Source organism: Marmota flaviventris, chromosome 5 (assembly GCF_047511675.1).
Source record: "Marmota flaviventris isolate mMarFla1 chromosome 5, mMarFla1.hap1, whole genome shotgun sequence".
Lineage (NCBI taxonomy): Eukaryota > Metazoa > Chordata > Mammalia > Rodentia > Sciuridae > Marmota > Marmota flaviventris.
This window is the reverse complement of record NC_092502.1, coordinates 103421696-103448570: the sequence shown is the minus strand read 5'-3', so window position 1 is coordinate 103448570 and position 26875 is coordinate 103421696. Positions and strand designations below refer to the sequence as shown.

The 26875-nt window shown below is 43.3% G+C and overlaps 1 protein-coding gene across 2 annotated transcripts in view; it reads right to left on the bottom strand.

Moving 5' to 3' along the window:
- Window positions 1-18123, bottom strand: part of Lhfpl2 (LHFPL tetraspan subfamily member 2) — a 144124-nt gene extending 126001 nt beyond the window's left edge. The window contains exons 1-2 of one of the 2 annotated variants that reach the window (XM_071612467.1): window positions 17706-18123; window positions 5503-5578 (exon numbers count right to left, since the gene is read on the bottom strand). The gene's annotated coding sequence lies outside the window, so the exon portion shown is untranslated. The remainder of the gene's footprint in view (window positions 1-5502; window positions 5579-17705) is intronic. The other variant, XM_027927878.2, reaches the window with a different exon arrangement.
- Window positions 18124-26875: the final 8752 nt, after the last annotated feature.

Genomic DNA, 26875 nt, shown 5'->3' with positions numbered 1-26875 from the left:
AAGGAACCACACAGGGCCAAAGCTAGAGGACTCTTGCTTCCAGGGAACAGAGGGCAGAAAGTCTTCCTCGGGACTTGGGGAAGCATTAGTGAAACCAGTGAAGATCTACCCTCTCTACCCCTCGCCCTCAACAAACCATGACATCTCAGGAAAACAAATAGCACTTTCTCACCTCTACGAGTTCTTAAGAGCACCATGCCCACCAGAAAGGAAGGGATCTACAGCCTCCATGGTCAACTGAGAGGGGGAGAAATATCTCCTGAATCAATGGGGAAAACAGATTTTTATACAAACTATATGAACCTAAGCAATGGTTGAAAGTTTACTTAACATTTTAATCCTTAATACAGTTTTTATTATCACATCTCAACAGAGGTTCTCTTTTTGTCAGAGCTAAGTTCACAAATATTAAGCAGAAATTTACAGAGTCGAGGAAGAGATGCTAAAGACAAGAAAACAACCCGACAGTGAGAACGTGAATGGAAGGAGGTGGACAGTGGGTGCCGCCATCCCTCCCGATCACAAGCACTCAAGAAATCAGCCATCAGTATGCTTAGGACAGTCCGTCACACTGACAGCTCCCCACTCCCCTTGCCAATTCCCTCCATCCCCTGTCTCCCTGCCCTGGTCACTCTGCCCCTCTTCAGAAAGAAACCAAGCTGCCTTGGGGAATGGTGCCAGCTGGTGGCTGGTACATAGAACTGTCCACTCACCACCATCTTCCCATCTCAGAAAAAACTTAGCATCCTCCTCCTCTTCTTCCTTCTCCTCCTCCTCCTCCCCCATTTCTTCTAATGGTGACACAAAAAGCTTCAATTGAATGTTATAAGTCCAGGGATAGAATTCAGATCCCCACTTCCCTCCAGGGAGACTTGAGGCAAATCACATGAGCTGTCTTTGCCTCACTGCCTTCTCTGTAAACATGGATAGGAATACCTGCCAACCCAGCAGGGCTTTTAAAAAGCAACAGATAGGAGCCTACACTGTGAACAGCACAGTACTCAGCAAACAGAAGGCACCGAGGCACCCGCTCCCCCTCCTCTGCTAATTTCCCATCATGTGGCTGAAGGCTTTGAACAATGCTCAGCTCTAGAGAATGTGCAGGATGACTATCATGCCCCAAACTAGTCAGGTCAGCAACAGATGACCAATGAGCTTTCCTCAGAGGTCAAACATCCCAGCTCTAGACGCAATCACCTGCCTGATGGATTCAGGTTCAGTTGGAGCATCATGTGCCTGAGGAGCTGGCAGTCACAAACTGGGACTCGCAGCTCCCAGCCTCCCACTTATGACAGGAGCAACTACACGTTCCCGTCCACAGGGACTTAAAGGGTATGTGGCTCCCCGCCCCTCCTTGGCTCTGTGGAAACCTAACTCGAGGTTTACCAGGAAGAAAACAGTCACCTCCCAAAATGCCATATCACTGTAATAAAGATCTCACAGGGGCTAATGAAATTATCTCCTGTCTTTTATTCCTCTGTAACAACCACAAAATTAGATAAAATTACCCCCTGCCCCTTTCTTTAAGGCCTGCTTTATTGCCTTCCACCCCAATTCTCTCTCCTCTAAACAGATATGAGACCCTGAAGACCCACAGGCCAATGGGATTAGTAACCAGGGGCTTCTTCCTCCTGGTCTGCTCTCCAGCGGGCGCTTCTCCTTCCTCGGGGTGGGGTCACAATCAGTTCAATCTTCATGCTTCAGAGACATCCCCTTTGAACAAGATCAAATGTTTCCCCACCCTGGCCTGGTGCTCTGCTCAAAGGAGCAGCAGCCCCTTCTCAGAGCATTAGCGTCAACTCAGCCAGAAATGCTGAAGCAAAGGAGGAGGTCAGCGTGGTTAATTGTCCACCAGGCGAAAACACAGGCCCACTCAAGCCAGCACCTTGGGAGGGCTGATCGCCCCCATAAAATGTTACATGCACTTTGAACCCACAAATAAGGAGAATGAGAACTATTTTCCCCAGCCTGCTGGGCTACAATGGGAGCTTCAGCTATTTGTTTTCTTTTCCAGATTGCAGCCATAAAGGGAAGAGGGCTTCTCACTGGATGCAGAGATAGAAGAGAGGTGGGCACCACCACCAAGCGGGGGAAACATCGGCATGAGTGAGGCTAACGGAAGCAGACCAAGGCTTCACCAGATCTGAAGAAGGAACCTGAGAAAACGGAATTTCAGAAATTGTTCATCTTAAGAATGATCTACAGGGAAAAGGAATCATAAAATGGAAGTGATTTATCATTAAAAGAGATGGAAGGAGAAAATTTTTTTGCTATCTTTGTCTATTGGGAAAAGTTGCTTTTATTAATTAGCTTTCTAAAAAGTTTCCTTTAAACTCAGGACCATAACCCTAAAAGGACCCCAAGGAATGGGGAAGTCATTTCCTAACTAAAAGAGGCCATGAAAGTGATTAAAACAACACCTCTAGTCCTGTAAAGTAAAAAGTCCAAGGTATTCTACTAAAAATCAACTTTTCCTAGAAAAAAAGAGCCTGTAAATTTTTCAAATCAACAACAAAACCCCTACAGTGGATAAGACAAACCAGCCAACAAATTACAGCTGACAAGTTACCTGATCCAAGGAAAAAGTAGTTCCTAAATTATGCATCGATTGAGATCTGGAAATGGAACACAGCAGAGTTTTCCCAGAGATGTCAATAAAGGAGCCAGCTTTGCACTGAAACTTGAAAGGCTATTTTGGAGATTTTGCTTCCTCTTTAAGGAACTATAGCTGATCATTAAGGTTTCACCCAGAAACAACAACAAAAAAACCCTGATCCTGATTGGAGCCTGTTTGTTTATTTAAGCATTGGTACCTGTTTCCAGCATTTCATCAATAAAAGAAACTGTCAATCACAACTCAGGATGATAATAACACTGGTGTCCAAGGCCAGTGGACCAGTTGCTGAGTCCACTAGTTGTCACTATTCCTATTGTTCCCAAAGCCTACTTGCAACATAAGGGGACCACACAAGATAGTGTCTTTGGATCAAGGTCAACATACCAAAATAACTTCATTAAAAACACTCTGATTTATAAATTTGTCTAATGAGGCACTCACAGTCCCATCTTTAGCAAGTGTAAACATTTCACTGAGTGAAAGAATAACACCATAGTACATGTCCAAAAGACATATTCCAAGTTCAGAAGCTCTAGGAACTGAGGAATTATACTCCTTCTTGGTGTTCTAAGTAGGATGATGTTGAGTAGCCAAAATTAAGCTAGAGACCTCTGTGAAGTATGCCTGAATACAGACCTGTGGGAAGGGGCCCAGCCCAATAACCTAACCTCTTGATTTATCTCATTGTGATTTTTTCAAATCTGGGAGAACTATTTTATAAAACATAAGGTACGGAGAGCCATTATAAATTGGTAAGCAGTCCTCATGTGCTGGGCAAGGTGAAGCACAGATACAAGGGCCCTGGACATAGCCACCTCAGGCATAGTGCAACACAAATATTCAGGAATATCTCAAATTCCAAAGATGGCTAAAGCCCCACTCATATATTTTAACATCTGAGCCTTTTAATTTCATTTTTGTTAGCTTACTTTCCAAGTATGATAGACAAACTGATTCCATGGAGACTGGAAATTCCTGGGCAAAGTTCAAATCTACTCAAACCCTAGGAAACTTTAAGACCATGAGGGAGTCAGCTGGGAGTCAAATTTCTGTTACTGGCTTGTTGTTCATAAATTATCTTCCAGGTGGCTATACAGCTAGGATCAGCACCAGGTAGAGGACCATGGATATGTGATTGCTTTGACATGTGTTTGTTGGCCAGGTACCTCTATTAGGTTGTGGAAAGCACACACAGAAATGGGAAGACAACTTCTTTCTCTTTGTTCCAGGGCTGCACAGGCCCAAAACAGCAACTGGAAAGGCTGAACAATGAGTCAGACTGCTATCTGAGCACAATGAAAAGATAGGAGGCAGGAGCAAAACCTCAAGGCCACATTCTCCTTTGTAAAAGTAGTCTTTGGTTAGATTTAAATACAAGCCCAGGTTTCAGTGAATTCCACCATCCACCAACTTCTGAAGTGATCCAGGTCCCATTCAAGTGAATCACCACCCTGGGGGTTTCTATTCCACAGGATAAAGCTCTACAACCTCAAGCCAATTAGTATCCCCCTCCTACTAAGTATGGAGAAAATAAAAACATATATGTAGGAAATGATATCCTATACCTATCTAAAGCTTTTCATTAAATTATTTAAATCTAGGCTATGTTTCAAGCAAGTGCACAACCCACTGAGAAACATTTTTATTTCCTTTAGGTTTCCAAATTGGGGAAGTCAGTTATTTCCTCCCTACCTGCCTATGCATTTAGATACATGTTCAATCCTATTGCATGCCAACGGCTGGGATGCTGGGACTCCCAGGGTCTGGTTAACAATGTTGTCTCTCTGAGTGCAGCCAAAAGGATGGGTTGCTGAGGGCCATGGATTGTCATTTATCCATCACTGTTCTATGACCTGGCATCACTTACACTATTCAGGAGAAACATAATGAAAAAAAAAAAGCCTTACTTTTTATACTTTTCAATAGGGATAAGAATCTAAATTCCTATTGATTTAACTATATTATGGTAATTTTCAATTATGTGTGGTAATGTAAGCAAACAGGTAATTAATCCATAAGGCACTCTACAAATCACTTAATTGGTTTAGAATCACATTACGATATTCCCTGTGTCAGGGGGCTATGCCTTAGTTCAGTTTACTAGGGCATTTTTTTTTTCTCAAACATTCATTTATTGATTGAAAATATGTTCCAATCAGGAACCATGCTAGGTGGGAGATGGGAGAAAAGAACTCACAGACTAAAGGAAAAAGGATGTGCACAAACAAGTTAGCAAAGCACTCCATGACAAGAGCATGGGGTTGTGTGGGGATAGAGAAACAGCTATTTATTCAGTAGATAGCTGGAAAAAGGCTAAACTCCAAAGTGCCTCTCATTCAGATGATCTAATAAATAATAGGTAAACTTTTGGGTGGTTGTTAAATGAGGAACAGAATTTTTTGTGGGGGATGGGGGGTGGGTCTGGGTATTGAACCCAGAAGCACTTAACCACTGAGCCACAACCCCAGCCCTTTATATTTTATTTAGAGACAGGATCTCATTGAGTTGCTGAGGGCCTCACTAAGTTGCTGATGCTGCCCTTGACTTCGTGATCCTCCTGCCTCAGCCTCCCAAGCTGCTGGGATTACAGGTGTGTGCCACCATGCCCAGTTTGAGGAAGAGGAATTTAAAGCACAGCTCCAAATGAAGGGGAGAAGGAAAGAATGTTGATTGATGAGAAGTTCACTAGCATCCATTAAACATCTCCAGTAACTCACAACAGAGGCAGAGGACCATTCTCCTCCTTTCATAGAGGAAATGATATCCTACATTCAAGGATTTTCTTTCTCATGAATGACAGCTTTGGGTGGTCATCAGAGTGCATTTTCATACCATTCTGGGACAAGTCACCTAGGCATAAGTGAACCCTGGAAACAACTCCTTACCTGTTTGAGGTGCTTCTTAATGAAATGCAGAAAGTACAGGTCAGCTGTGAACTCAACAGTCAGTTTACAAGTTTACCTGAAAAACAACAGGAAAAAGCCACATCTGTTAATTTGGAGAAGCCTATCATTTAATGGGCCCCATAGAGAACTGCAGACCACAGTTAGGGATCTTTAGCCTCAGAGCAAAAGACTTGGCCAGTGACACATGGCCAAGGGGTTGGAGCAAATAGTCCCAGGTGAGAATCCTGAGTTTGACTCAGTGACAGGACAATCGTAAGCCAGGTACATAATCTACCATGCCTCAGTTTCCTCTGCTGTAGTATCTATTTCACAGAAGAATTAAGAAAGTCTTCTATGTGCCGGGAACCTTCTATATGCCTGGCGGCACACAAATGAACACGTGTTGGGTTCCCTGCCCTCAGGAAGCTTATAATCCACAAAGAAAAGTAAACAGGTAGCAATCCTGATCTTGATACAGATGATAGGAATCAAAGCAAGGGAAATACAAGGTGAAATGTGAACCTCTGCAGAGGTACCAGCTAATTCCAGGGGAGATAAAAGAAACTCTCTAGAGCAAGTGAGGGCTAAGATGAGCCCTGAAAAGCTGGAGTTGACCATACTAGAGGCAATGAGATGCCCTGAAGCAAGAACAGAGTGAGTCACAAAAGAAATGGTTGGTGACCACTGGAGAGTTTCAGATGACAAAAATCCCTACAGTTATTTCAGGAGAACTGGATATTATCTTGAGGTCAGTGAGAGAGGTATAGGAGAAAGGCATGGTTCAGAGGCTTTCAGCAACACCAAAAAGCAGAATGGGATGGAAGGAAGGCAATGACCACTCTTTTTAGCTACCTAAAGTGCCATATCCCTGGTTGCTTGTGAGAGGACCAAAAGGAAGACCCTCGTGATCAGAGGTGGAGCCAGGGCTCCCTCCAGCATCTCCAGAGAACCAATGTTTCCAAATTGCAGGTTCCTCAGTGAGAGGTGATTGCCACCAGCACACATCACCCATAGCCCCCCACCTCAGGAATAGAGTCGGCCTGACTCAACACACCCTCGGGGGTCAATGAGTGCCTTGGGTCACAAAGGTTCTCAAACGTGGTCCCCAGATCAGCAGCATCAGCATCACCTAGGAATCCGTTAGAAACACAAATTCCCCACCATACCAGACCTGGAGACTCAGAGACTCTGAGATGGAGAGCCCAGCAATCTGTGTTTTACCAACTCTTCCAGGTGATTCTGATGCTTGCTAAAGGACAGCTCTGAGGGACAGAGGATGGAACTGGCCCAGCTTATAACCCAACACCAACTCTATTCTCAAGTCCTCACATTCTCTGGGGCCTTTGAAGCCCATTTCTGTTTAAAAGAAAATACACAAAGCTGGTTTTGTGGAGGCTTGGATCAGTTCCTAGCACTGAAGACCAACTGGTTAGAGCACAGGGAAATGGCACTGCAGGGGAATTCCATTTCCCCAAGCAATGTAGCCCTCACTGGTTTTGAGAAATTTCAAATAAGGTGGACACATGCCTGTCCTTCTTGATGTTTTTCCTCCCACCTAGATACAGAATCTGACCACTCCAGGAATGAAACAGTGAGGTTATCCCAGAAGGCTCCCGTGGTTTTATTAGAGGGTCAAGTTTCTTCCTGGGGTGTGGAACAAAACCGTGTGGTTACAAAGACACCAATGCCACCCAGGAGCCATAAAGTACTTCAGGACTGAGAACAGCCCTGTGTAGCTACACCTGTCTTTGAATTGTAATGTTTCCCTCCCCTGAAAAAGCATATTTCTGTGAAATGCAGGTAAAAATCTCACATCCTCGTTTGTTTCACAGCGCTTGCTTTCCTTTACTAGAGGGAAAAAAAATGGTTCAAGAAACAGTCTTCAGATCAGTACAATCATTAAGTGAGTGAATGGATACACACTCAGCTTCCACAGTGTGCCCCTCCTGCCAAGGCCACGTGGCTTGCTGAACTGCAAGATTTGACAACAGGCCACAGAACCCCAGAGGTACAGGGACAGTGAGGGCTCCAATGCACATCAAGCAACACTGCTGAAATTCAACTTCCTCGCTGCGGATGACACCCCACATCCACACATTGCAACTTTCAGGCTTCCCCACCTGCCCCTGTGCCTGTGGTGCCCAGGCTTCCTGCTATACCGCGCCCATCCCGTCGCACCAACCATTTCTCATTTTGTGTGTTTCATAAGCTGACTTTGCCTCTAGGGTGCAGCTGAGATGGATCCTGCATCTATAGAAGTGGAGGTTAATGCTGATATAATGATGTGGAAAGCTGATACTTAATCTCCCAATTCCCTTAAATCAGAACAGAGCTGGTCCGGGGAGGATGGGGCCCATCTGTACCCACTTTTGGTTATCCATTAGTTCAGAAGGAGATGCTCATTAGCTCTAAGGTCTGAGCCAAAGCAGGGAAACAGGTGAGAAAAGTCAGTGTCCGATATTCTTAAAACATTTCTCTGCAGAGGCTCAATGCTCAAAGCCCAATATCTCTGAGAATGCCTAAAGGACTTAGTAATCAGTGTCTATAAAACTTTCCTAAAAATAAAGGCTTCAGGGAACTGACTCCATACCCTGTTGACAAAGGGCTCTCTCATTTGGTTCTATCAAGGATAAGAGCCTGTCTGTAATGACAAAACAGGTCAAGATAAGAAGGGAAGTTGTCCAGTGGGAAAGAGACAGCCCTTCACAACCAAGTATTCCAGAGATGAGTGTGCCCCAGCCAGGGCCAATATCACAGGCTCAGATGAACAGGTTTCTACAGTGATACTTCTCCAAACTGGTATTTCTAGAACCTGCCTGAGCACAACAATCACCTAGAAGCTTTGTTTTAAAAAAATTGAGATTCCCGGGCTGGGGTTGTGGCTCAGCAGTAGAGCACTCCCCTTACACGTGGGAGACCCTGGGTTCAATCCTCAGCACCACATAAAAATAAATAAGTGAAATAAAAGTATTGTGTCCAACTACAACTAAAAAATAAATATTAAAAAAGAGATTCCCAGGACCCACCTCAGAACTCGAGGTCAGAACCCCAGGGAAGCAGATTGGGAGTCCACATGTCTAGCAGCACCCAGCAACTGTCAGGCCAGTTTCAGAATAATGCTCCAGAGGAAACAATGGGCAACTTTTAAAAACTTTGTAATCACGTAACTTCAAAGTTATACAGTGTGGGAAAATGCAGATTTAATTGAAGGAAGTTAGAGCCTTCTTTATCTAGTTAAACTTATGGAATATAACATGTAATGAGGAAATCAATTTAACTAAAACTTAACAAAAAAATACCTCCCCCATAACTTCATAACTTAACCATGTTTCAACAGGAAGACCCCCAAAATCATCCTGCCCTAAGAATTATGGGAATCTCTGCATAGCTGCTCCTGGAAGCCCTTAGAAGTCCAAAAGGAAGTGCCAGGACTGAGGTCTTATGTCGAGTGCCAGCAGAGGCCAGCCCTAAGTAGCAGGATACAGCCCCTCCTGACAGGCAAAGTTTGGCCTTTACAGGTCTCAGCCTCCACCTGGTTATTCTGCAGCCTCATTCCTACCCCAGCGTCATGTGACTGACAATTGCTGGGTGCTGAGTACTGTGTATTCCCAAGCTGCTTCCCTGGGGTTCTGACTTTTGAGTTCCGAGGTAGGTCCCGGGAAACTCTATTTTTTAAACAAAGCTTCCAGGTGATTGTTATGCTCAGGCAGATTCTAAAAATACCAGTCTCCTCCACAAGTTGAGCAGCATCACCAGGAGAGTTCACTAGAAATGCAGACTCCCAGGCCCCACCAAATCTGCTAAATCAGAGACTGCATTTTAACAAGATTCTGGGTGATGCCAATGCACACTCAAAGTTAGAGAAGCACTGCTTGAAGGGATATGGAAGACCAGTGTGAGACTTTTATCCCTACGCACAGAACATGAGCCTACCCTCCTCACCCCACACTCAAGAGGCTTTCTTCCCTCACACTCTTTACTCACGCCTGTCAGTCCTGGTTTGTCTTGGGCCAAATCAACACCAGCAGGACCCAATAACTTGCTGACAATCCAAAGCCCAATTGTTAGGGAGTTGAAAAGAAGCAGGAAGTACCAATTGTCTCTCCCATTCTCACTGGGCTCTTATATCTGCCTCCCTTAGAAGGCAGGAATATGGATCCCGTGACCATAAATCAGTAGAGACAATCCAAAGTCAAACAATGCCATGGAATGCTGGCTCTTTGGGTTCCAACACAATGTTAATGAGGTCGGGGTCACGGGCATGATTAGCTTCCTCTGTATCTTGGCACAGACTCCAGCCCTCTGCCCTCCAGTTGCCTGCAAAGGCTGACGCAGCCTCGGTTACTAAGAGGAGTTGGTGGGAATGACAAGGCGAGGCTGAGCAGAGCGGTACCAGTAAACCCAAAGGACCTGAAAGTCCAGTGAGCAGAATAGACGGAGGAACAACATACAGCCCAGAAGGAAGGCTGACAAGTCAGATGACCAGGTCAGAATTCAAAATTATCTGGACAGGCTAGACACGCCAGAACTGAGAAAGCTACAATTTTATGAGAATAAATGGGAAGTTCCATGGTCAAGATTTTAAAGATCAAATATATAGAGAGAGAAAAATCTAACCAGATGGCAGTTCTTAATTTAAAAAAAATGTTTTAAAAGCTTTTAAAACATGACAATTTTGTTGACCAAGGTGGCTGTGAAGAAAGTCTGCATACTCTTAGAGCCCACAGGTCTACTTTTCAGGTCACGAGAAGCAGCAACCCCACCCTCACTCCAGTATAGTTGATCAGACCATCCTAGATAACCCTCCCTGGCCACCTGGCCACACAGGTGCATATACAGCCTGTCACCCCTTTCCACCACTAGGGTTCTCATTAACCACTGTGGCTGGCCTCTTCACCCACACTGTCCCCAGCTACAGCTCTTTTTGGCTTTACAACAGTTTAACTATTCTATGTATCAGTTTCACTTCTTTTGATGCTACCCCATTTTTGACTAATAGAGGAAAGAACTATCGACCTAAACTCAAGTCAGAAAAAAAAAATGTACAGACAACCTCAACACACCACTTACTAAAGGACTCAGATCAAAAGTGACTTACAGTGCCCTGTTCAAGTCGGCACATCATGCTCCCTATTACAGCCTGAGTCCATGCAGAGTCAGTAATTAGGTTGGTAAATTATGACTTCCAATACAGTGGAACCCTAGAAGGACTACTATAAGAATGAGCAAATGAAAGAGTAAGTACCTGCTAGACATACCTCATGATTCTCTCTATGTGGAATCATCTTCCAAAAATGGACTCTGGGTCATTTAAATAAAAAGGATGTGATCTCGGATTTAAAGTTATGAACCATGTTTTTCTTAACTGTACATTGAATATGTAGATGGTAGTCATTTATAAATACAAAATACTCCCTACTGGTAAACTATAATTCCCCAACTATCCAATCTGTTATTTTGCATTTCAGAAAATTTTATCTCTATGGGCAAGAGAAAAAAGTTAAGTTATTTTGTCCTTAATAAGTGTGTGCTATGCTCCACTTATCTAAAGATTAAATGGGGCTACTGTCAATGAAGTAGAACCTTCCTTAAACAACTGGCCAAATGCCTCAAAAACTGGAAAACAACATGTGAAGCTCAGCCCAACTGCAGCCTGCCCGGGGCAGGGGGTGGAGGGGAAAGGAAGCTTGAACTCCAGGTGCCCCTGACAACACAGCTCAGTTTGGAAAGAAAGAAAATGCTGAACAATAGAATCAGTAGAGGAAAAGGAGCCCCTCTTAATTTTCCGGGCATGTGAGGAAGTTTTTGCTAAAGAGATATTTAAGATCTCACTGGTTTGGGTTCTACTGAACATTGAAACAATTAAAGAGAAAAAAAAAATTAACGTGGCAGTATTTATTTAATTCAGTACATCTTATCAATTAGACAGAAACATCTCTCAAATCACACTTCAGCTGTTTATGAAAACATGCCCACTGTAATTATGGAGCAGGGTCTTCCCAACTGCTTGGAGGAAGCTGTTCCATTCTAGCTTTGGGTCACAGCACCCAATTCTAGTTGCATTCCTGTAGCCTTCCAGCATTTGTAACTACATTTATAATGAATAAGAATTTTCACTGTTTAATGACAGAGACTACCTTATAATGTATGCATCACAGATGTAAGATGAACAACACTGTGACCAAAATCATTGGTAGTTTTTTTTTTTTTTTTTGGGGGGGGGGACTAAGACAACCCACCAAATCTTCTGATTTAAAAAAAAAAAGATGCTACTTTCAGAAAACATAGAAATAAAAAAGTCAAGAAAAAAAATCACTCACCATAATCCCACTAATCCAAGATAACCAGTTAAAACTTTTTATTCTACATCTTTCCAACCCAGTTAAGTAGGCAAGGGTAAGATGAGGTGTCACTGCTGGTTATACAGACTGACAACGATTAATCATCCCCATTGTGTCCTCACATGCCAGGAAAGAGACCAAGCTCTGGTCCTCTTCCTTGTCTCATAAGAAAACTAATCTCATCATGTGGAGTTTCACCCTCAAGACCTCATCTAAACATAATCAGCTCTCAAAAGCCCTATCTATAAACACTATTAAATAGTGGGTTAGGGTTTCAACATATAAATTTGGAAGGACACAAAGACTGTAACTCATATGTATGTGCCTGTGGAATCTACTTTTTCAGTTATATATCCTAGCTACCCAACACATTCAGAACCATTCTATGTACATCCTTCCTAATGATCTCACTGCAGAATAACATCAGTAGAAGCCTGGCCATTTGGGGCCAAAGTGGGGGGGCTTGATTATCCCATTACACCTATTGAAAGGATTAAAAAGAAGACTTCAGCCCTAAAGACACAAGTTACTCTCACCTCCAGCATTATTCAGTAAACCTCAATGATATTTGCAAGACAGAGAGGACTCCCTGCAACCACCTGTCATTGCTGCAAAAAGAACTCTCCATTCACCTGTCTCTAGTTCCAACCTCTCTTCCTGCCTCTGTATCTCATGCTGGGCTGCACATCTCTCCACAGAAGCCTCACAGTTCAGTTTCCATTTCAACTAAATGCATTATTCCTCACCATCTTCCCCCTTTAAAACGGGGTTCCCACAACTGCTTACTTCAGGGAAAGTGTCATGACCCACTCCAGTGCCTGTGAATTCCCTCTCAGGAAAGCCCACCCAGAAGATGCCCAGGTAGTACGGTCAGCCTCTCCTCTTTTCTTCGCTTAGTCCTGCCACAATTCCTGCACTGGCCTCTCAGCTCACCTTGTCCCCCAAGCCTCCTGGTCACCCAGCCCATCTTGTGGTCCTGGAGCACACTGGGACCTCAGCATTCACATGCTACAAAGCCACCCTCCAAACAGCCTTCAAGATGAAGTTCAGATTGCTCAGCTCCCTAGACACCACACCCTCAAGTACTTCCCCACCCACAGGACCTTAACCTTGACTGTAGTCCAAGCAACTACTATAAAAACCCTGCTTGCTTTACACCTTTTCAAGCCTTCTAGACTCCAAACATAATATTTATGTATTATTCTAATTTTTAAGTTGTGAAAAAAGAAAGAAAAAAAACCACAACCCTGAAGGTGCATGAAGAACCAAGTTTTCTCACAGCTTCTACAACAAAACAGTCAAGTATTTCAGAGCCAGATGAGATTTTTCCCTGGTTTTGTAAGTTGAGGATCAGATCCTACCCTTGACTCCTTGGCCTTTCTAAGACTAAGAAGTCTCACTTCTAAACTGTTTGTTTTCCTTGCACCTAAAACTATTTGTTTCATTGGCTGATGGTTCTACTCAGCCATGTCTCAATGTACAGATACATACTTTCATAAAGTCAAGGAAGAAATGGGTCTTCCTTATCCTTATGATCCACTGGCTATGACCACTCCCCGCCACAGCCAGATCATCTCTCCCTGATCAGGCTGGCTAGTGGAAGGGAATTAGGCCCAGCACCCTGGTCTCCCTGTGCAGACTCCTCCAAACCAAAAAGCATCCAGGGCTTATAGAGGTCGTTGGCATGCAGAGCTTGTCTGTCCCATGAGAATGTGTGTTCTTTGAGAGGAGAGGCCCACTCTTGATTCTTCCTATATTAATAGAGCCCTGAACAGAGTCTGGACAATGAAAGAGATTGCAACAGTATTTGCTGAATGATAGGATGAATGAATGGATAAATAACCAAACAGGCACGCTCACTGAAGTAGAAGGAGCAATACACAACATAGTTAGTTCACTCTTATTATAAAAATGCTGTTTTGCTAAGAATGTCATTTGTTCACTTTGCTATTAGGCAATCCCAACACATACTTTAAAGTTGCTTTTGGGAGTAAATCCTGGAGATTAGATATTTACTTACTTGTATGTATCTTTCTAAGAGTACTAAGCATTGAATAAATATTGCTTTTAGGATTCTCCAGAGAAGCACTTAACCGTATCCACAACTATGGCTTTTTTTCCCCCTCCTTTTCCTTTCTCAAACGAAACTTGGATGTTTACTTTGAAGGGACCTGGGAATCTGCCGCTGCAAGGGCAGTCAGACCTGGAATTACAGGTCATGTCGGTGCTGCAGTTCAGACCCACACAGAGCCTGCACTACACACTCTCTGGAAATGCAGGTCCAGAAAAGGCTGACCAGGAAGGGCCAAAGGAAGTAGCCTGCAAGTTCTAGAAAGATCAGGTGTTCCTGATGTGGATGATCATGAGCATGGGTATAGCCTCCACTCAGTTGCATATCCTAAAATCAGGTATCTTTACATTTCCCTTTTTCCTGAGGATTTGGAATACTGAATCATTAGCATTTCCTGACACTTAGGGTAAGGAGCTATGCTATGTCCTCTATGAAAGTTAGCAGTTAATCCTCAAGGTGACTTAGGGGAGCAGGGAATCAGGGATTGAACCCAGGGGTCCTCTATCATTGAGCTATATCCCGAGTCCTTTTAATTTTGAGATAGGGTCTCACTAAGTTGCCCAAGCTGGCCTTGAACTTGTGATCCTCCAGCCTCAGCCCCCTGAGAAGATAAAACTACAAGAATGTCTCAAGGTGATTATTAAACTATTTACCACTAACATGATATGGACATAGAAATTGAGACAAAGACTAATTAAATAACTAGGTTCAGGTAATAAGTGACTATGTTATGGTTTAGATACTGGGTGTCCCCCACAAGTTCATGACTAAGACAATGCAAGAAAGTTTATAGAGATGAAATGATTGGGTTAATAAAAAGGTTTAAACTAAAATTAAATTGATTCCCCTGACAGGATTAACTATGTGGGAATCATAGGCAGTGGGGTGTGGCTGGAGGAGGTAGGTCCATGGAGGCATGCCTTTGGGGTATATATTTTGTCTTATTGAGCACAGCTCTCTCCTTCCGGGTGTGATGTTGAGCTGCTTCCCTCCACCACACTCTTCCACCATGATGTTCTGTGTGGCCTCAGGCCCTAAGGAATGGAGCCTGATGTTGATGGACCTCTGAAACCTTGAGCCCCAAAATAAACTTTTCCTACTCTAAAATTGTTCTTGTCAGGTCTTTTGGTCATGGCAGTGAAAAAGTTGACTAAAACAGAACACATCTGGGAACTCAACAGACTGAACCTGTCTCCTAAATTTTGGTCTCTTATTTTGTCAATTGTTTGCGGTAATGAATCTGAGAAGCTACATATAATGCTTATTAAAATACATATATATGAAATTATATTTGCCAAGTTGTTATATTGTGTGCATGTTTGAATGTGTAACAACAAATTCCATCGTTGTGTACAACTATAATGTACCAATTAAAAAATGTGAGGAAAAAAAGGAATTAGCCCAAGAATTAGACTGGTGGAGCATGAATAAATATTGCTTTTAGGATTCCCCCTACCTTTCCACTCTCTGACTCCAACACACAGTTTTACTATCATCACCTACTATGAATCTTTCCTCCCTTCTCCACCCAAACCCTACGTAGAGCAAATCTCTTTAATTCAAGTTTACCCATCTCTGCTGTCAGCAGGTGCCATCAATTAAATTGTGTCCGTTTACTTTTTCCAAAAGGCATCACTTTGCTCTCTTCTACAAAGATCCTTCTTCCTTCCTATAGATAAATTACTGGCTCACATATCATGACTCAAATTACACTCACAAATGTTCATTTGCAGTAATTATTCTTCCTAATTGGAATGCTCTGAAGACAAATGAGTTCCCCTCCTTTCCTACAACTCACAATGTCTTTTTCCTGGTATAAAATGTTTGCTGCACCTGCTGCAAATCATAACAGGTATGCTGTTTGCTCTCTGTGCAACCACATAGGGAATAACACTATAATACTATTTTAAGATAGTATTTTATCTGGTATTACTTTAAACCCTTTAAATGTCTCATTAGCATCAGATTTTGAACATGGACTATTAACAAGCCTATCACTCCAATAGCAAAAAAAAAAAAAAAAAAAAAAAAAAAAAAAAAAAAAAAAAAATCTCAATTTTATTTATCTTATTTTTAAAACATTTAATCTTCCCATTTAACATGGGTGATGGTTTAGATATGAGGTATCCCTCAAAAGCTCATGAGACAATACTAGAATATTCAGAGGTGAAATGATTGGGTTATGAGCCCCTTAACCTAATCAGTCTATTAGTCCACTGATAGGGATTAAGTGGGTGGTAACCATAGTCAGGTAAGGTGTGGCCGGAGGAGGTGGGTCACTGGGTGCATGCCTTTGGAGTACATATTTTGTTGCTGATGCGTGGAATCTCTCTCTTTGCTTCCTGATTTCATGTCCTGAGCCGCTTTCCTCCTTCACATTCTGCTGCATTGATGTTCTGCCTCACCTTGAGCCCAGAGCAATGGAGTCCCCCTGTATGGACTGAGACCTTTCAGACCCTGAGCCCCAAATACAATTTCCCCCTCTAAAATTGTTCTTGTCAGGTCTTTCAGTCACAGCGATGAAAAAGCTGATTAAAACAAGATGTGTTCTCTCTCTCTTAAATTTAAAGGGGTTAGCCTTTAAAAGAGAACCAAAAAGGAAAGAATCAGGAATACCAAGAAAAATCACCAAAGAAATGAGCCTCCGACCCCTCTTCAACCTGGCAGGATAGAGCTCTCAGGCCAGTAAAGCAAATGCAACAAGTGCAGATTATAAACATCACATCAAATAACCCTGGTTACTCTATGGCTCCCCCCCACCTTTCCACTCTCTGACTCCAACACACACTTGTCTACGTGGTTCTACTTCTCTGTGTGGATCACCGAGGGTAACCTACAGGCACAAGCACAATCACAGCAGAGAAAACTGGAACTACAGGAAATGGCCCGGTAGGAGCGAGGACCAGGATGGATGATAAATTCGTCCTTACTCTGACTTTCACCAAACTCAAGACTCTCCTGAAATAATGAAAAAGTTGAACCGGACTGAAGAAAACCCTTCCGTTTTTCTCAATTCAAAGATCACTGGACCTCTAAATGGAAGAGAAAAGACAGACAGACAGACACACAGACACACACACACACACACACACACACACACACAAAAGAAAACTGCCTGGAAACTCACAGAATCTCTCGCAGCCCTTCACCCATCCCCGGGGCCCAACCCACCCATCCCAGATGTGGTCTTCCCCACTCTCCGCCCACCTCCTCCAGCCCGCACCCCCAATCACTGCGCTGCCCACAAAAATGCAGCCTAGATCAGAGAAGCAGCTGACGTCTGTGGCCGGCGAGACCCACACGCCACAGACCAGGCCCGGCGGGGACGACCACGGGACGGCCCCAGGGCGCGGTGCCAGGCGCGCCCCAGCCCGGCGCCAAGCTGCGCCCAGGACCCGCGCGCCACCAGCCCCGCAGTCGCCGCCGGTCGAAGCCCGCCAGCAGCGGCGGTAGAGCTGGGCTCGCGCCGGCTTGCCGGGAAGACGCCGTTCCAGGAACAACTTTTTCCACTTCTGCGGCCGGCAGCTGTGGCACGGAGAGAAGCAACGGCTCCCTTCCCATTTTGGCATCCGACACCCGTCCCGCTGCACCTTCAGCGGGTGGGAAGACGAACCCCTTCCCGCCCGGCGGGCTCCCGGGGCGCAAAGCGAAGTTCCCGCGCCCGCCGCGGTGCTCGCAGCCCGGGCTCTGCCGGCCGCGACGGCTCCGCGTGCGCCGCCCGGCGCCCACCTGGCCAGGCTTCGGGCTCTCCCCTCTCGTGGCGCGCGCGGGGCCCGGCGTCTCCAACTCACCCGGCCTCAGCGCAGTTTCAGGCTCAGAGCCCGCAGCCTTCCCCTAGCAGGGGCTTTCCGTTACGCCTCCTCGCTGCCACCTCTCTCGAGCCCCGGCTGGCCGCTCGGGAAAGGAGGAGGAGGGAGGAGAGCGGAGTAGGCGGGAGAGGAGGGGGCGAAGGCGGGGAGGGAGAGGGTCCGTGGCGTGGGGGAGGAGGCGGCGAGGCGAGAGCGCCGAGCTGGGCCGCCGCCGCCGGGGCTAGCACGACAGGGGGAGGAGGAGGGGCGGGGGCAGCGAGAGAAAGAGGTAGCCGAGCCTCCCAGCCCTGGGCCCGGCCCCGCGCCGCTGCCCAGTCACCATCGCCGCTGAAGTCCCGCTCGCTGGCCGGGCGTCCGGGGGGAGGGGTCGGGGCCCGGGGCTCTCCCGACGCGGGCGCGGGGCGGGGCGGGGGCGGCCGACAGGCGGGCGAGCAGCCGAGGCCCGGCCTCCGTAGGGGAGTGTCCTGCGAGGCCCGGGAGGGTGTTGGCGACAGGGGATCCCCAGGAGGAGGGGCTGGGGCGCAGGGGCCTGGGAGCGGTCACTGCGCCGACCGGGCGGCAGCGGCGCCTCTGGGGTTGTGCGAGAGTCCCCTGAGCCCGGCCAGGGTACCTCTGGGGGCAGTTTTGAGAAACCGTCCCACGAGCGCCGGGAGTGCGCACGACTGGGCTCCAGAGGCGGGGAGCGGCGCGATCGCAGCCCTGGGTGAGAGGGGCGCTCCTGGAGCCGAAAGCGGGCCCTTGGGCGCGGGGAGCAATTCCCCCGACCCCGGCCAGACTGCCAAAGCGTCAGTCCAGGGGCCCCGGGAATCCGAAGTGGGAAAGTGGGCTGGGGTCCGTTGTCTTCTGCAGAGGAAGATCCACTAACAAGTTTCCGTGTCCTGAGGCTCTAGGTGAGGAAACTCAGTGCCAGTAGTTACGGAGTATTCCTAAGAAGGATGCTTGGGATCCTGGAACATCCTCCTCCGTCCGAACTCGAACGATGAATATCCAAAACGCAACAGTCTAAAAAGGCATCCTTGTCCAGAGAGGGGACTCACGCACTACTCCCCACCACCGCCCCCAGGGGTGGAAGCAAAAGTCAAATGGCCCCTAGCTAAAGTGCCAGTATTCACTGTGGTTGAAACGCTGGGACACAGCACTTAACCAAGCAGACCCTTCTTTGTTTTTTTTTTTTTTTTTTTTTTGTTTGTTTGTTTTTTTTTTTTTGTTTTGTTTTGTTTTTTGTCTTTTTCCTGTCAGACTTCCTTCTTTCCCCCAACTTCTCAGCCTCTTGTCAAGAATACTTCTATCCCCGATTCACACAGACCCAGATAGGCAATCAATTTTGGGACCCTCTCCTCCCCAGTGGGTTCTCACTGGTTCTTCACTATTAACTTCTTTCCAATTACCCGTCCTTTCCAAGTCCTCTGCCACCGTCTGTTTTCAGTGGCCTGCCTGGCTACCTACTCTGCCCTTCTCTGCACTTGCATCCATCTGCCATATCTACAGGTTAATGCCTCTAGAACACCACAGGGGTAGTCAACTTCTTGCTCCCGAAATTCTTTCAGGCATTTTGCCAGAGAAAATTCTAAATTCCTTAAAAACTCTACTATTCGAAACCATGCAACAACTGCTCCATCCCATATTACCCATTCGTCAGAGCCTCAGATCCTGGCACTCTGTCAGAGAATCCTCTCCTGCCCATAGAAGGGCCCATGCTTTTATTCACGTGGGAGTTGCTGGTGCTCTTTCCAGAACATCTCCCATGGCCAAATCCCACTTGTCTTCATTGAAAATGAAGTTTGCAGCACTGCATTTCTACCCTAAAAGGATGTATGTGTTCTTCCCATTTGCAAAAAACACACTCTCAAGTTAACAGGGCTTATGGGGCAAATAGGGTTAGGAATAAATTACTCAAAATCTATGTAACATTGCAACCAGAGCATTAACAAAAACAGCATCCATTCCAAAACACATACTAGCAGAGTTTATGAGCCATGTTAAATTCCTAATAAATATTGCAGTAAATATAAGTATAGGGCTTTACCTTTATAAAGTGATGAAGGTAACTGTTGAAGAGATTGTAAGAAGATTAGTTTGAGGTTGCTGAGTGGGGAAGAAAAACCCAAAATCAATAAAAGGAAAACCCTCTGCTCTGCACCCTCTTCCCATAAACCCTCCCAAGTTGGAACTCATGACCAAACCAATTCGATAGAGAACATAGAGCAAATGGGCATCAGACCCAGCACCATGTGTTCTCCACATCTCAATGCATTCCGCTCTGTTTTGCAGTTGCTGTTACTTGGTGGTGCAATATATTATAGTACTGGGAACACTTGCATATGAATGAACACAACTACCCCCATTTCACTAGAATCCTTTCCTTCTATATTATAGGTCATGGATGAGTTAATCTGTGTTATGAATGCTCTCATTACAGAAACACCCTTGTAAGAGAAGACCATACTTAATTCTAAGCTTACAGAGTAGACTGTACTGCATTCCACACATTTATTGAGCACTTAACTACAGTATATGCCAGGGACTGTTGTAGGCACTGGTGAGGCATCATTGAAGAAAAAGAAATGTGGGTTTTGAACACAGCATCACTAGATATTTGTATCATTTGGTGGTATTATATGTTTCTGTGATTTCAGCTATTTGGGCTACCATCAAAGCAAGATAGGATAAATTGTATCTGAATTATGTCTGAATGATAGGTAAATTATACTTAACAGGAGGCAACAAATTAGGAAAGAGGAAGACTGGAGAAAGAAAAAGATGCTAAAAGATACAGTTTAAAAAGAAAGTACTTGCTAAGTTCAGTGGAAAGGTATCACCAGAGAAAGAAGGAACTTTGGAATACTGTGAATGCTACTTTTACTCTGTGCCTCAATCTAATTTTCAAGAAACACTGTGAGGCATAAGTGAGGAGGAAATTAAAGGGTGTCTGCAGAATTTGGTCAAATGACAAGGAGGCCTCGGAAGAAAATGAATATGAGCCACTTGGATAGGTCATAAGGTAAAATTACAGTGGTGCCTGACTAAAATGTATGATTCTGAACTGACTTGTTGGTGCAGATCATTTTGGACATTATACCCCTCCCCCATGAGCAGGGTTAGATATTTTTCATGTGTGAACTCCTTGTTTCCTATTCTTTCTGAAAGTGAATCAGCTTGGTATTTAAATAAAATATACATTCATAGCAGAAAAGCGGTTTATATTTTTTGTGATTATCAGCATACTGAATATTAATTAGCTTAAGTTTGGCTATTCATCTTCATAAAAATCTATTTCTCAAATCTATCCCCCCCACACACACACACTGAGAGATTGATATTTCCTAAAACTGTTATGATCATAGAATTTCCCTGAATGTAAGAATCTGTCATTTTCTTCTACAAAAAAATGTTGAGAAAAGGCAATTTTGAGCACAAAGATTTGAAGGACTGTACTGAATAAAATCAGTGCTCTGACCTCTGTGAGATAGAAGCCACCTTTTTGGCCCCAGAAATGAGCCTGTCAAGTCACCAATAAATAGACTTGGATATATCATATCTTCATTTCTGTTTCAAAGGGGCAATTTTTAAGTCAAGGATAAAAAGTGAAATTGGTAAATACAAAAGAAAGTCCCCTATTTTTACTGAAATCCCACTATCAAGGAACTTCTGTTTGTTGAATGAGGCTGACAAAATGTCTCCAGCTGAGAATGAGTATCATAAGTATAATAGGCAGGGGGCTATTCCAGTACCACAACACAGGGAGGGAGCAAGTCAGGCACCCAGACATCTCAATGATCTGTAGAAGACTCCTTTTTCCCTCATGGATGTTAAGGACACTGTCCACATTGCAGCCCAGCCAAAGAAAATATGGCCCTCAAAATACTCACCATAGCTAAATCATAAAAGAAATAAACGAATAGAACTTTGGGCATTTGCACTCTTCCTGTAAAAAATGGAAAACAGCTGTTTTCATCTTCCAACAACAGTCTCTCCCTCCTGGCCCACTCTTCTTCTATACATGAAACAGAAGTTTTAATTTGTCCACCAACTATTCCTAAAAAATAAAGTCTGTGTTCCTACTCCTAATTCCCAAACTAGACTCCATGTGACTCGAGCAAAACTCAACTTAAGAAAGTGCTCCATTCATTGCTCCTTATGTCACCACTACTATAACAGATCCACAGGCCCTCATCTAATTAAGCTTACCCTTGAATTGAAGTAGAAATTTCCATACAATGAGAATATTTTACCAGAATATTGCTCTATAAGTTGCATATAAAATCTGTAACATTCTTAACTGTCCAATAACATCTTTTTAAAAAAATTTTTTTCAGTTGTAAATGAACACAATACCTTTATTCTATTTGTTTTATTTTTTATTTTTATTTGGTGCCAGGGTTCGAACCTGGCATGCACTGTACCACTGAGCCACAACCCCGGCCCTGCTGTCGAATAACATCTAACGGGCAAATTCAATTAACCAACTTGTTTTTCATGCTGAATCTTCTCCCACAGACATTTTTCCTGTATTGCAAACTTGTTTTCTCAGAAGAGGTAGAAAATATAAAGAAGTTTGGAAAATTTGCTGTCTTACAGTATTCATGACAGGCATAAAACCATGTAGAGAAAGCATCCTTTGTCCCGTGTAACCACAGCGCTATGAATCTTGTCTGTGATGTACACTTTCAAAAGCGTTATCTTTGCTATTATAAATTATGTTTTGCTTTCAGAACCCCTAAGAGAGAAGGTTATACTCTTAACCCTCATTAAAAATACTCATTATGATTCAATAGCAACACCAAAATAAAAACTTGTGGAAACTGTTTGTTTTATTCTGTGAAGAGAATACTTGTCCTTAATCTGGCCCACAATGTAAAAAAAATAAATAATCTCCAATTTAAAAATCTTGCCTGCAAAGAATTTTTTTTTCTTTTACTCTCTTTCCCATTCCTTTTTCTGGAAACAAGAAGCACAAAAATGTATACCTTCTGCTATGGCTTGAATGTGGTTTCAAATGTGTCCCCACAAAGGTTCATATGTGGAAGCTTGGTCACCAGTTTGTGATGTGGGATCTGGTGATAACTAATTAGGTCATTGATGGGGCTGGCCTCAGAAAGAATTAATGGAATTCTCATGGAACTCTCATTAGTTATTAAAACAGGGGTTAATATAAAGGAACAAGAGACAAAAATGTCTCTTTCCCCAGCACTCTTTGTCTTCCTGATCTCTCCTTCTCACATGTCCTCCCATGATACCATCATGTGATTCAGTCATGGGGACCCTCACCAGAACTGGGCAAAAGTTGGATCATGCTCCTGAACCTCCAAAACAGTGAGAAAAATAAACTTCTTTAAGAAGTATGCAGCCTCATGTGTTTTGTTAAAGCAAATAGATAAATAGATAAAGAAAATAGTTAAATCCATAAAACTAGCAGTTGCTAGTTTGGGCATCTTATTTTCATTTAGTGCTAGAGTTAGAAGACACATTATTTACTGTGGGTTAAAAAAATTATTGCAAGCATATTCCCTATTTGCAGATGGATCTGGGTGATTCTTTCTTATTTGACATAACAGAAGGTAAGAGAGCCTCTTGCCAGGATCCTGGTTTACCACAGTCAAGCATTGCATTTAGCTTTGGGCTTCCAAGAGCCAAAACAAGAATGTCATACAATTAATGATATGGTCTGGTAAAAGAATCATAGTTGTCCAAGTCAGGAAAACTTTTTCCTGGCAGTAACTTCTAAGAGGAATTGAATCATGGGAATCTTTGCATAAGAGACACTGGACAATCTAAGCATCTGGTGTAGAGTCTTCACTCAGGGAAAGCAATAATAGCCTCTTGCCCCACAGAAGCAGTGAGAGTAGAAATTAACAAGGGATGGCAAGAATGATCTGTACTCTGTTTCTGTCATGGTTGAAACTGCATTGTAGAAACTTAACTTCCACCCAGACTCTGGGACACAGAAACTATTCTCTGTGGCCTCAAAATGGTGATGATGGTAACAACAATAAAAATAGAACATCTCTGTGTCACACAAATTATGCAAAAATAATGTCATTGCTTCACTGACTTCACATATTTTTCTCAGTTTTAAATCTTGCACTGTTTCACATAGAACTCATTCAACTACTATAACTACTATGTTCATTTCAAAACAACCTTGAATAGGTTTTCAACAAAAACAAGAATTAAGGATAAAGCCAATCCATACAGCTGAGATTAGTTTTAGTTTTTCTTCTAGCAGAAAAGGATATACTATGTCAATTGTACAAAATAATGCTCAATCACTTTTGAGGTCATATAAATGAGAACAACATAAGCTGTGGAATTGAGATGAAAAAGGGATAGCATCAAGAAAGTGAACTAGTTTTTTTGTCAAAGACTGTTTAAATATCCTATGAAATTTTGCTACTAGAAAACTCAAAATAGTTATAGATGCCTTTTTAATTTTCTAGGTGTCATGAGAAAAAATGTTTGATTTTCGTGAATTCAAGTCTCTTTGTTACATGCAGAGATGTTTCCTTAGATGTATGATGTTGAGAGCCACAGCCAAAGGGGCCCCAGCAAATTTTCAGACTGCCAGCTGATGATTGGCTCACAGCGGCCCCAGCAACATCTAGCTGATTGGCTCCTCTGCAGTGATGCTCATTGGACTGTTTCCCCGCCCTTTCAGACTAGGGAGCTGCTCATTGGGGGACTTTTTTTGGCTCCACCCACGGACCCAGCCAATCTGCCTCAAGAGCAGGAGGAGTGGGGGAGGTTGAGAGGCTTGTGGGAAGCCGGTGGTGGCAGTTGGGCTCTGAGGGTTTTTCCTGAGGAGCTGTTTTGTTTGGCTTGTGTGGTTCTAAAAATAAAGTTTGTTTCTTTTGACAAGTGGCTCCTGAATTGGGCCCAGCCAGACTGGGCATTTTCTTTCTTTCTCTCTTTTTAGTAACATTTCAAAATTTTATTTTCACCTTTTCTCTCCCATTTCAGGAGTCCATAATTTCTAATAGACATTACAGCAGTATTGGAAAATATTTTCAGTAGGAAAATGTCACAGGCTCTGGAGTCCTAGGGTCTGTGTATGAATTTGACTTACTCTACCAGTTACTAAATGGCTTTAGAGAAGTCGCATAACCTATCCAAACCTTGGTTTTCTCACCTTCAAAGGATAATATGCTTCCTACTTGGGATTATCCTATTGCATTAGCATCATTCCAACCTATGTGCAAGCATCTCCTGCAATGCCTAATATAAAATCTCTTAGATATGATACCAGAAAATAAATGATCAAAGAAAAATATATAAATTAGAATTCATCAAAACTGAAAATCTTTGTGTGACAAAGGGGCACTATCAAGAAAGTGAAAAGATAACCCTCAGAATGGCAAAAATATTTGCAGGGCATTTATCTTTCATGGGATTTGTATCCAGAATATGTAAAGAACTTTTACAAATCAACAATAAAAAGACAACCCAATTTAAAAGTGGCAAAATTTGAACAGATATTTCTGCAAGAAGATATACAAACAGCCGGTTAGTAAGCAAATGGCAAGATGTTCAACATCATTAGTCATCCAGAAAATGCAAACCCAAACCACAATGAGATAACATTAGAATCTCTAAAATAAGGAAGGCAGATAGTAACAAGTGTTGGAGATACAGAGAAATTGAAATCCTCATACTTTGTTGGTAGGATTGCAAATAATGCAGTCATTTTGAGAAATATTCTTACAATTCCCCAAAAAAGTAAAACATAAACCCACTATCTGACCCATAAATCTGTCTCCTTCATATTCTAGAGAAATAAAAAACATGTACACACAAAAATCTATGCAAAGTCAGGCACAGTGGTGCATGCCTGTAATCCCAGAGACTTGAGAGACTGAGGTTGGAGGATTTCAAGTTCATGACCAGCCTCAACAAATTTGTGAGGTCCTACACCAATTTGTGAGCCCCTATCTCAAAATAAAAAAATTTTTAAAAGTACCACAGATATGTTTCTGTGGTTAAGCCTCTGGGTTCAATCCCCAATCCCAAAACACAAAAATCTATACACAAATGTTCATAGCAGCACTATTTGTAATATCCCAAAGGCAGAAACAACCCAAATGTTCATGAACTGATAAAATATGGTATGGACAAGTAAAATATAGTATACACATATAATAGAATATTATTCAGCTGTTAAAAGGAAAGAAATAGTGAAACTGTTGCAACACAGATGCCAGACATAAGAGACCACATGAGGTATGATTCTATTTATGAAATGTCCACAATAGGCTGATCCACAGAGACACAACATACATTAATGGTTGCCTAGAGCTGGAGTGAGGTTGAGGTAGGGGAAATGGGTACAGATTTCTTTGGGGGTGATGTCGGGAAGCCTAACCTCTTTGAACTGGGTGCCCCCCTTCTTCTTCTCTTCCTCCTCCTCTTCCTTCTTCTTCTTCTTCTCTGAGTCCCCAGTACTTCCCCTTCCACTCTCTGCCTCCCTGACCCTCTTACCTCCCCTCCACTAGTCTTCCTGCTATTTACTTATACTTTTAAAAATTAGTGTCTAGTGGATGTACATGACGGTGAGATTCACTGTGGTATATTAACATGTGTGCATAGGAACGTTAGGTCTGATTCATTCCACTGTCTTTCCCTATCCCATCTCTCCTCCCTTCCTCATTCCCCTTGGTCTACTTCACTGATCTTTCTTCTATTCTTTTTTTTTAACACCCCCCCCCACATCCCTTATTTTGAATTAGCTTCTGCATATCAGAGAAAACATTCTACCTTTGACTTTTGGGGACTGGCTTATTTCACTTAGCATGATAGTCTCCAGTTCCATCCATTTACCAACAAATGCCATAAAGTCATTCTCCCATGGCTGAGTAATATACTCTATTATGTGTGTGTGTGTATAAAAATGTATGAATTTTGTGGTATGTAAAACATCTCTCATTTTTTAAAATGTTTATTTTTTTAGTTGCAGTTGGATACAATCCCTTTATTTTATTAATTTATTTATTTTTCTATGGTGCTGAGGATCAAACCCAGTGCCTCCCAAATGCTAGGTGGGCACTTATTGCTAAGCCACAACCCCAGCCCCTCAATTTTTTTTTTTTAAAGAAAAAAGTTGTAGGATAAATGGTTGTGTACTCAACAACCAGGAATAACTTCAGTAAACATTGTCTGAC